Source organism: Paroedura picta, chromosome 1, assembly GCF_049243985.1.
Source record: "Paroedura picta isolate Pp20150507F chromosome 1, Ppicta_v3.0, whole genome shotgun sequence".
Lineage (NCBI taxonomy): Eukaryota > Metazoa > Chordata > Lepidosauria > Squamata > Gekkonidae > Paroedura > Paroedura picta.
The window spans coordinates 178,188,533-178,200,865 of NC_135369.1; positions in this window are offsets into that span (position 1 = coordinate 178,188,533).

The window sequence follows — 12,333 nt, forward strand, 5'->3', positions numbered from 1 at the left end:
TAAAGATGTTTGTCCCAGCAAGCCTTTTGACTTCAGTCAATCATTGCCCCATTTTCTTGAGAGGGTTTTCATAATTATTTAATAGGCAGGAGCAGTGGCTCTTTTGAGCTTTCTAACTCGTTCTCATACTAATATTTTTTGCATCCCTGTGGATCATGATAGGCAACCTGTCTATAGTCAAGAAGTGCGCATAGGCCTCTGTGCCGATGCACCCATTCATGCTATGAGAACATTCTTAAAATGCCTGGCTTAGAGTGGGGGTTCCCAGCCTTTTTGAGCCTCTGGACGCCTTTGGGATTCTCATTCAGGATGGTGGGTGTAAAAACAAAATGGCTGCTGCAGAAGATCGTAGAATCATAGAGTTGGAAGGGGCCATACAGGCCATCTAGTCCAACCCCCTGCTCAACACAGGATCAGCCCTAAGCATCCTAAAGCATCCAAGAAAAGTGTGTATCCAACCTTTGCTTGAAGACTGCCAGGGAGGGGGAGCTCACCACCTCCTTAGGCAGCCTATTCCACTGCTGAACTACTCTGACTGTGAAAAACTTTTTCCTGATATCTAGCCTATATCGTTGTACTTACAGTTAAGAAGAGCGTGACCTTTTCTTCATGGTTCTACTGGACTCAAAATTTATTCCGCTGCTTCAGACCAACATGGCCACCCACTCATAACAGTAACTCTTCAATATGGCCCCTTCCAACTCTATGATTCTATTTATTTGTTTCTTTGATTTATAACTTGCACCCTCTCCTCAGCAAAAGACCCGAGGCTTGTGATCCACCTCACCATGGGTTACCCACCACCACCCTTGTTTGCCAAGCACTAGACCAAATTACCAACATTTCCAGCTATTTACTTTTTTTTTTTTTTTTGCTTCTGCTGGTCATGAAGAAAGTCCAGGAGAAACACGGATCACCGATGACTATAAATCCTGCTTCGCAGCACTTTGGATTGGCAGATTTCACAGGTCTTCCAAGCTCCTGTTTGCAGTAAAACACATTTAAAAAAATGAAAATCCAAAACAGAATTTTTCAAGAGGCAACATTTCCAATCCCAGGTTTCAGTGTTTTCTGGTGCTTGCCCAAAATACACAAGTCCTCAATGCAGTGTACTCAATGTACAACTTTTTGCATTTGATAACATACAACAAGCTGTGGTTGCAATCCAGTTTAACAAATGTGCCATCCGTGGCTCCTTAAATAATTCTTTTCCCATTACAAATCCATTCCTGAGGCAGAGATCAACGACTCGCCATGCATGTCCATGGAATTATATAAATAATTAAATCTAACAAATCTATTAAATCTAATAATCTGGAACACGTTAATTACATCATTTGTATTCTGAGGCCATTTTTATTTTAAAGATTTCTTGCTGGAAGAAAGAGGTTCAGATATCAATACAGCCAGTCGGGAAAAAGGTCAGTGATCATAATAGGGAACAGGTCATTCGTGTGAATTTCTCTTTTCAACAGTGCTCGGAAGGTAACCATTTGGCAGGTGAAGTCTCTTATTCTTGCCTGCTCCGGTTTTCTGTGCAAACACGGCAAGAAACATAGCTGAATATCCATGTCTACATGCCATGTTTGCGGTAGAATTAACCTTTGAATTAAAAACAGACTCTGATCTCTCAGTGGTTATACACTTGCAGCAGTTTAAGAAAAACCCTGATGGGGATAGCCCAGGCAAGCCGGATCTCACCGGATCATGGAAGCTGAGCAGGCCCAATCCTAGCTAGAGTTTGGAGGGGAGACCTCCAAGGATTTGGGGGGCAGTTCCTCCAAGGAACACTAGGGGTCGTGCCACAAAGGCAGGCAATGGGAAGTCACTTTCCAATGTCCCTTGCCTGGCTGCCATTCCATGTGATAAATAGTTTAAAAGAAGCCAAACTTTGTATGAAAAATAACCCTGGTGTGTAGGACGGTCAGTTCACCAATTCACCAGTCATGGGTAGGAGAAGAACTTAGCTAAACTCTGACTTACAGGCTATCCAACACTTCTGATATGATCTGGACTAGAGCAGGGGAAAAGTGTTTTTGATCGGTTCAAGCTATGTGCCATCTTCCGGACGAAACCTCGACAACTACAAATAAGGTTTATGAAATGGCTATCCATTTCTCATTTCAAATGTCACACTGTTGTCCACACGAAGATCCGTTTTGCCAGATTCTTACTTCTTCAGCAGGTTCCACTTTATATTTCTGGTAAGGCCTAGGAGGAGGAGCTGGTCTCATGGCTTAAGTGCCACTCAGCACTTAACACCCACTCAGGGCAGCTGTCCCGCCCCTGAGTGCCTCCTCTTCCAACCGGTTTGCCTGTCTGTCCAGCGGCCAGCCAATTGCTTTCCCTTCCGCACCTCCTCCCATTTCCCTCTGAGGCTGCAGATCCCTGCTGTGTCAGAGCTGCCCCTGCCGGTGTGTTTCCTGCTGGGGTGGGGTGGCTCCCGCCCAAATCTTTGCCAGGCCCTGGGGGGGGGGGGAGAAGCCATCTGCAGAGTTCTTCCACCCCAACCCTCCAATCTAGTGCCCATTGTGTTCCTGGATGCAATGGGCTTTGTCCCTCTTTAAATACATAATTTAGTACAAAAGCCACGTTATGGAGTACAATCATTATTTTTACTTACAGCAGACCATGTCTGAGTGACCCTCCCCCCCAAAAAAGTGACCTCTTGAATTACAAATGTCCTAGAGGCCTTCTCCAGAGTTTCAAACAGTGCATGGCAGGATAAAGTCTTTCCTCCAGACTTAAAGAAATGTCATTCTTCTTGAGGACAAAGAAACACATGAAAATTCAGCAGTAAGCCCACTGTGGAAATACATGGGCTGAGACATCTCCCCGACCCAACTGGGGATCCGTTCATTGAGTTAGCCGCAGCCAGCTGGGAAGGGAACTCATTTCTAATTCATGTCAAAGTAGTCAGCTTGTCCCTTCAGGGGGCTAACTGGTCACTTGAGGTGCTATTTTGCACTTGGAAATCTCACATATTAAAAAAAAAACACAGTGCATATTTGCATATACGAATTCTCAGTCTGGAGTCATATTCAGCCACTCTGCTCCAAGAAGTGCTTTGAACAAACCATGTGCTAATATAGCGCTCTGTTTGGTTGTCTCAGCTATCCCATAGCAGCACTGTTATGGAAATTTCCACTGTGTTTTGGCACAAGTTGGAATGCTCTTTTCAAGCCGTGCCAGCAACAGTGACCATGCGGCTGCCCGCCAATATTATTACTATTATTATTACTTAACTAGGGGCCAAGCCCGTTGCATTCTCCTGAACAAGGGGTGCTAGATTAAGGGGTGGAGTGGAAGAACGCTGCGGATGGCCTCTCCCTCCTTCCAGGACCTGAAAAGGCTGCAGGCAGCTATTAGGGAACTCACCGGCAGGGGCGGCTCTCATGCGGCAGGGATCTGCAGCCTCCGAGCCTCAGAGGGAAGTGGAAGGAGGAGGGGGTGGTCAGGGGTGGGGGACGGAAGGTGATTGGCTGGCCACTGGGCAGACAGGCAAGCCGGTTGGAGGAGGAGGCACTTGGGCAGGACAGTTGCTCTGAGTGGGTGTTAAGCACTGAGTGGCATTTAAACCATGAGACATGTTCCTCCTCCAAAGCCTTACCAAAAATATTAAGTGGAACAGATTTCAGGACTGAAGCAGCAGAACGAAGTTTGAGTCCAGCAGCACCTTTAAGACCAACAAAGTTTAATTCTGGGTCTGAACTTGCATGTGCAAGCACACTTTGTCAGATAACCAAGCTTTGTTTTCCCTTTTTAAACGTAATTCATTTGCACCCTGCCTTTCTCTCAAAGCGGCTTGCCAAATCAAAGCCAAATTTTATTTGCAGACATTCAGACCAAAGTTGAAATACACAATTAAAATATTGAATGAGTACGAAAGAGAAATATTTGAGTACAAAGGGGGTGTTTCAGATCACGAATATGAAACATGCCTTGATTAAAACTCTTTGAAACAGCGCTGGCTAAATCTCAGGTTCTGCCTTGCAGGCCAGCTCCATCTTACCCACCCCTGTTCTGGCTGGTTGCCATCTCCAGGCGGGTGGATGAAGGCAGGTCAGTCTATGAAGTCAAAACTGAAAAAGAAAACCAACCAAATGGAGTTCCAGATGTAATAAAAAGCATTGCAAACTTTATTACATCTGGAATGCCATTTGGTTGGTTTTCTTCTTTGCTTTTAACTCCAGGCGGGTGGCAAAAGGGACTCTCTGGGTTACACTCAGCACCTGGTTAAAGTACAGGGTCACAGCTGGGAAAACCAGGGCCCATTCTGCACATGCTAGATAACGTGCTTTCGATGTACTTTTGAAGTAGATTTTCCTGTTCTGCACAGAAAAATCCAGCTGCAAAAACATACTGAAAGTGCATTATCCAGTGTGTGCAGAATGGGCCCACGACTCCAAACTGCCCATTTCACAGTATGAGGACAGGTTACTGCAAGGGTACCCCTCTTGGTTTTCCTTTTGCACTAGGCTAGCATTTCCAAGGCAGGGGAGCAATCTGTGAATCGGAGAACTGTGGCCCACTTCCAAGTTATAAACAATGTATTAAAAGAACAAGGTCTAAAAAGCCGATCTTTAACACAGCACAGCGTTAAGCAAAAGAGACAAAATGGATGAAACACAATCTTTCTGTCCCTCTGCTAAACATGCCCTATCTGATGTTAAATACAAGGCAGGCGCCTTTGCTTAAAAGGTTCTTTCCAACTCTATGATTCTAACCCAAGAAATGGGAAGGAGGACCAATTTGGCATGACTTTTCAATGGGAGACCAATATCCTTCACTTTCGCAGGACGAAATCCATGGTGCGAAAAATTGCTTTTGCGGGATCGCGTCCGGTGTCAAGTAAAGTAGGACTATTTGCTGCTAGAATTTAGAGTGGAGACCAGACTCTAAAAGGGAAATCTTGCAGGAATTCCACACCCTTTAAATGTAGCGTCATGTCAGTCAAATGCAAGCTGGCTATTCTGGCCCCTTCACATGATGTCACCCACATCCAGCCGCTGGCCCACTGAGAGCCAGTTTGGTGTAGTGGTTAGGAGTGTGGGCTTCTAATCTGGCATGCTGGGTTTGATTCTGCACTCCCCCACATGCAGCCAGCTGGGTGACCTTGGGCTCCACACGGTGCTGATAAAACTGTTCTGACTTGGCAGTGATATCAGCGTTCTCTCAGCTTCACCCACCCCACAGGGTGTCCGTTGTGGGGGAGAGGAAGGGAAGGGGAATGTAAGCCGCTTTGAAACTCCTTTGGGAAGAGAAAAGCGGCATATAAGAACCCACTTCTTCTTCTTCTTCTTCTTCTTCTCCTTCTCCTTCTCCTTCTCCTTCTCCTTCTCCTTCTCCTTCTCCTTCTCCTTCTCCTTCTCCTTCTCCTTCTCCTTCTTCTCCTTCTCCTTCTCCTTCTCCTTCTTCTTCTTCTTCTTCTTCTTCTTCTTCTCCTCCTTGCTACATCCTCCATTTTAAAGCGCTTCTCTGGGAATCCCAAAAAGTGGATTCACCAAGCTAAAAAGCACTAGTGACCAGAGAGCAGCCAGCAGAAGGAAGGGATGGAGGCTCAAACACGCTAAAGTAATCTGCAATGTCCTGCCCTTGCTCTCACCTGCCTCTCCCTTGTTCCCAGGGACGGGAATTTAAAAAAAATGGCTAACTTCCTGGAGCAATGTGTGTAGGCGATGACAGAATCAAAAGAATATTTCATTCAACAAAGTGTGCCTCTCAAAATCCCTTCCCCCCAAAATCAGGAACAATATTAATTTACTCATCAAAGGACTCAGCCACTTCGGCTTCAGCACCTATGGAAGTCAATGGCGCCATAGACTATAATTTGAATGTCGGCATTCCCACTTTCCTGGGGCCTGTAGGGTTGGGAGATTGAGGTACAGCCTCCAAACTTTCAGGGTAGCTCCGGAAGGCTCTTCCCTGACTCCCCTCCAAATTTCAAAATTATTGGTCCAAGGTGTCCATGTCTAGGGGCTTCCGAAGAGGATGCCCCTATCCCTCCATTCTAGCCTTTTCACAGGCGGTTCCTCCCTTCCAAAAACTTAGAACATTCTGTGGCCTGTTGCTGGGAACACAATTGCCTCAAGAGAACCCGTTCATTGTTTAATGGGCTATTCTTTCTTGTGGGCGTGTTGTTGAAATAGTGGGTTATTGTGCTGCTTTGGGTATGTGGGGGATTGTTTTCAAAACAATCCCAGAAGGACAGCATTCTTTGGTGTCAATTGACTGGGTTGGGTTTTGTTGTCTTGTTGTTTTGTTTTTTGTCTTTTAACTTCATGTGTGAGAAGGGCATACAGTGTGTGCCAACACTGAAATAACTGAATGACAGCATCTTGGAACCTTTAAAAAAAATGGATAGTGCAAACCTACACAGAATCCTAACCTTCTGAATACATTGAAGTCAATGGATTTCAGAAGGTGTAGCTCTGTCTAGGATTGTATTGTGAATAATACAGTGGATTCTGGTCACAGGATACCTGTTAAATCCGTGGGTTCAGAAACCAGGACACTGGGAGTTCATTTCAGCTCTTTATTGACCCAAGCAAAACACACAGAGATGTCTTTTTACTGTTGTTTATCTGTATTTGATATTTGATCGTCTATGACTGTAATAATAAACTACTGATTCAAGTGGGCAGCTGTGTTGGTCTGAAGTAGCACAACAAAAATAGAGTCCAATAGCATCTTTGTTGGTCTTAAAGGTGCTATGGGACTCTATTTTTGTTATAATAGATTCAAGGGGATAGCTGTGTTAGTCTGAAGTAATACAACAAAATTTGAGTCCAATGGCACCTTTAAGACCAACAAAGATTTATTCAAGGCGTGAGCTCATGCCATGAATAAATCTTTGTTGGTCTTAACGGTGCCATTGGACTCAAATTTTGTTGTACTACTATTACACTGAACCCAGTTCCCCAGTCTCACCCAGTATATACAGATCCTGAACAAAAGGATCTCTGCCCAGTAACCTCATTGGTCCTAACTTATTGGACATTAACTCTGGCATCACATTGGTTACAGCAGTGGTCCCCAACCTTTTTCGGGCCTGTCTCCATCTCCTACGCTTCTTAGGCTATTGGCTAATTGTGTTTTAATCACAAATCCATGTGCAAAAAAATACAGATGGGCTCCTGTTATGTAGGAAAGGTTTTAATAAGAGCAACGGGTGACTTTAGTCCCACGTGTTATGTTTATTTTTAATCGCCTCCAGATGAGTTCTGGAGATGTATTTATCTATCATGTGGTATGTGTAGTGTAGCCAGGAGGTCTGAGGATTGTCTGGCAAAAGACGTTCAGAGGTGGTTTGCTATTGGTTGCCTCCATGTCATGACCCCTAGTGTTCCTTGAAGCCCACCCAAATCTTTGGAGGTCTCCCATCCAAATACTAGGCAGGATTGGCCCTGCTTAGCTTCTGAGATCTGATGGGATCGGGCTTGCCCAGGCTACCCAGATCAGGGTTCTCTTGGGGAAAACGGCTGCTTTGGAGGATGGACTGTGTGGCATTTTACATTGCTGAGGGCCCTTCCCTCCCCAGGTTCCACCTCCAAAATCTCCAGGGCCTCTTCTGCATGAAGGATAAGCTGATGAAAACTCACTAAATACATCATTGTTTTTCTGATCTCTGCACAGAAGAGTGAATTTACTCCGCAAAACTGATTTTGCCCTGCATGGTGAACTGCCTCTTTGGTGCTTTTAAGCGTTGTTTCTGAAAGATGCTTTTAATCGATTCATTTCTCTCCTGCCTGCCTGAAACGCTCTATTAGTCATGCAGAGAAACTCCTTAGTTATGCAGATTAGTGGCTGCATTCGAGAACAAAGCAGAGTTGGCAAAACTACAGGGGGCAGGGCTATGAATTGTTTCATGCAGAGAGCATTGCAACGTAGTTTTTCAACAGATTATATTCAATGCAGAACAACGATTGTAATATAATAAAGCGGTCTAAACTGATTTGGCTCCGTGCCAGGTATTTCCTCCAGGTATTTCCCCACCTAGAGCTGTTAACCCTAGGTTGGGAATGGCAAATGGAGCGGCTTGCAACAGTATATAATAAAACAAATTTTAATACAATAGATTCCAATCAAAACATTGCATACATTAAAATTCATTGTTATGTACATACATCAAAATACATTAGAAACTAGTAGAAGCATTGCACTGCAATGTTACTTAGTATTAGTAGAAGGTAGGAGTATCCAGTCCCATTAGGGGAGGCCTGTATGATATTTTGGGTCTTAACCATATGCCTTAACCATATGCCTGGCGGAAGAGCTCTGTCTTGCAGGCCCTGTGGAACTTTGTCAGTTCCTTCAGGGCCCTGATGTTCTCCATGAGCTCATTCCACCAGGCTGGGGCCAGGGCCAAAATAGCCCCTGTCCTAGTCAAAGCCAGTTGCACATCTTTGGTGCTGGGGACAGCTAATCGGTTGGTGGTCTCATAGATACACAGGTCCCTTGGTGACAGTCGTACATGCATCACTTTTACTGCTGTAATTGGACCTTACCCTCTCCTTTTGACACGGTCATTGGAATGGGGTTTGTGCAAATGTTAGCAGAGATTTTTCTTAATCTAGTTCAGTGTTTGGGAGAGCACCTTTTAAACCAGGTGTGAAGATATAAGACTGACGAATCAACAGATATTACCATAAACATGCATGGATTTCATGAGAAAATGTGCACCCTTTCCTGATGAAAGCCACCCGTAGGGATTTTGAGACGAAACTGAATATTCCTCGGGATACCCAGAACGGTGCTAAGAATGGTAGAGGTCATCGTGGGGATTTGGGGGTCAGCTTGAGAATGGAGCTGCAAAAAGGTCTTTCTCACTTCATTCAATGTACAGTTTGAAAGGCACTTCTGAGCACAGCTGCGGGGGGAGGGGAGCAGTCATCTGTTTAGAAGAGCAGCTGCATTACACATCCAAATAATTATGTCTGTTATTTTAGGCATGTTCATACCCACTCTAATCAACTTCCTGATGGATATCTTGTGCATATGTCTCATTGTCTGTTTATACACAGAAGCTGCAAAAATAGAAAAAAGAGAGGCAGAATCCGCACTTTTTAATTGGAACGCGGAGTTGGTGAAAGCACAGCTTCTAACACCTGTGCTACCTGAGCGATTATGATAATACTAATAATACTACTAATAATATTGTATTTATAAGCCAACCTTCCATGAAGGCTTAAGGGTGAGTAACAATATCATACAAAGCGTACAAGACCTGGGAGTTCATTTCAGCTCTTTATTGTGACCTCAACTTGATGGTACAAAGAGGCAAGAATGGAACCAAAGAAACCCACAACCAACCTCAACTTATATACAAAAGCCCCACAATTCATCTTCCCTCCAGTGCATGCTGTTGATCACTTTAAACTGACTGGATCCTGTGAGGTGGGTGAGGCTGAGAGAGCCCTGATTTTACTGCTCAATCAGAAGAGCTTTATCAGTGCTGTGGTGAGCCCAAGGTCACCCAGCTGGCTGCATGTGGGGGAACAGGGAATCAAACCCGGCTCGCCAGATTAGAAGTCTGCACTCTTAACCCCTACACTAAGCTGGCTCTCTAACAAATGTAAACGTATATACAAAATTGTTTACCTCTCACCCATTCAGGACATTCTCCCAGGGCCGCCAAGAAACCCTGCCCTAGATACTAGTCTGACGCTCTTAACCACTACATGATAAAAGAGTGTTGGTCATATCAATAGTGATATTCTACTGCTAAACATTTATTCAAGATACAGCTTTTGTATGCAAGTACACTTCTTCAGAGAGCCTCTTGTGGCGCAGAGTGGTAATGCAGCAGAAATGCTGTCTGAAGCTCTGCCCATGAGGCTGGGAGTTCGATCCCAGCAGCCGGCTCAAGGTTGACTCAGCCTTCCATCCTTGCGAGGTCGGTAAAATGAGTACCCAGCTTGCTGGGGGGTAAACGGTAATGACTGGGGAAGGCACTGGCAAACCACCCCGTATTGAATCTGCCATGAAAACGCTAGAGGGCATCACCCCAAGGGTCAGACATGACCCAGTGCTTGCATAGGGGATACCTTTACCTTTACCTTACACTTCTTCAGATATAATGAAACAGTATTTCCTCAACCATACACATAGGTAGAAAGAGGGTGGTGTGTGTGTGTGTTAATTGGCAGGAAGGATTAGCTAGAGTTAAAATGCCTAAGGCGATCTCAGCTATGATTGCCCAGTTAATTCTGCATCTCTCTCTAGCTATAAGTCCAGTTGAGGAAATTTTGTTCCATTGCTTGCACATGAAACTTTATACCTTGAATGAAACTTGGTTGGTTTTAAAGGCTGACCTCAAACTTTATTCTGCTCCTTCAGACCAACATGGGTGATAGCCCTGTGGCCCAGGGTCTGTTAGCCTCACTTGGGGCCTTTTCGCACAGGGATCTTTGTTGCAAATTGTTTGCGGAATGAAAAATCGCCATTTAAAATAGTGGAATTCGTCGTTTTGCACACCTGGCTTTGTAGTGGAATCAGTTGCGTTTTTTAGCGTTTCCCACAGGCTTCTGGTCTCGGCAGAAATCGCTAGAAAGGAAGCGCTATTGCCAAGCTCGTCCCGCCCCTGGCCGTCAAGCAGCCAATGGGCAGCCCTTAGCATGCTCCCAAACAGCCGCTTTCCCTTTAAGAAAGGTTTTTTTTAAAAAAAACAGACCCATAGCAACAAATCTGTGTAGATTCGTTGCTACGGAGAGACCCATCCAGCTGCCTAATGTGAGCTGTCGTTTGATTGTATGATCGTTTGCACGCTGCCTCGAGTGATAAAAAAAAATTCCCCCCCCCCTTCTCACGGGCTCGATTTTCGGCTGAATTTATGTGTAAAAAATAAAGGGACTTTATTTCAGCAAACGGGCTTTTAAGTGGTTTGTGCTTAGTGACTAAAGGTGAAGGAATGAAGCCAGGGAAGCCTCTAAACAGAAAGAGGCTCGCCGGTGCGTTTATCCCCGCTCGCTCCGAGAAAAAAAAATGGCGATCGCTTCGCCGGAAGCTCAGAGAAGAGAGCCAGGGGGAGGGACTTTGAAGAACCAGCAACAATGGTAACGCACAGGTCTTTAGCGCTAGTGTTGCAGATTGGTTGCAGGAGTGTATCGCTATCCGGAGGGTGAATCCACTTTTCTGGATTCCCCTGAAAGCGCTAAAACGAAGCGCTTATTGCTGATCGGTTTCAGGAGTGTTGCAGATTGTCTACGACGTCGTGGGTAATGCCAAATTAGTAGCGTTTTCAATTAGCAACCATTGTGCTATTTTTAAGCCGTGGGAAATGGCCCTTGATGTTCCTCAACGACATGCTAGGCTGGAAAACCTTTTTGTGAGTTTTTTATCTTAGATGCAGTGGAAAGAAAAAGTCACAGGGAGACTACATGTCCAAAGCTCCTGTGCAAAGAATAAAGGGTTACATTTATCTACCTCATGTCTATTTCACAGGGCTGGCTCAAAGGCCTGGCCCAAGAAGAAGAAGAAGAAGAAGAAGAAGAAGAAGAAGAAGAAGAAGAAGAAGAAGAAGAAGAAGAAGAAGAAGAAGAAGAAGAAGAAGAAGAAGAAGAAGAAGAAGAAGAAGAGTTGGTTCTTATATGCCGCTTTTCTCTTACCCGAAGGAGGCTCAAGGTAGATTACAATCGCCTTCCCTTTCCTCTCCCCACAACAGACACCCTGTGAGGGAGATGAGACTGAGAGAGCCCTGATATTACTGAAGAAGAAGAAGAAGAGTTGGTCCTTATATGCCGCTTTTCTCTACCCAAAGAAGACTCAAAGTGGCTTACAGTCGCCTTCCCTTCCCTCTCCCCACAACAGACACCCTGTGAGAGAGGTGAGGATGAGAGAGCCCTGATATTCCTGCTCGGTCAGAACAGCTTTATCAATGCTGTGGCGAGCCCAAGGTCACCCAGCTGGCTGCATGTGAGGGAGTGTAGAATTAAACCCAGCTCGCCAGATTAGAAGTCCGCACTCCTAACCACTACACCGAACTGGTGTATATGCCAATAAGGGTATTCTAATTCTAGAAAATGCCCATTTGTCAGATAATGATCTTCTCTCAAGCCCAGGTCAATTGACAATTTTTATTCTGTCAGAAGATTCCAAAAAGTTATCACGATGTCTGTCACGTTGTTTTTTTAACGCTGAAGAATCACCCAGGGCCAAATTTCAGAGGTTAATCTAGTCTCTCTCTTTGGTTCTTGGGAGTATTATACAGGCTGCTGAAGGCTGGTCTGCCTCATCCCATAATGTCACAGTAAACAAATCGGTTAGTTCTAATGGCTTCCCACTGGCCGTGGTAATTAAGGTTAATGATTCCTCTGCAGATTATTAAGTGTTTTG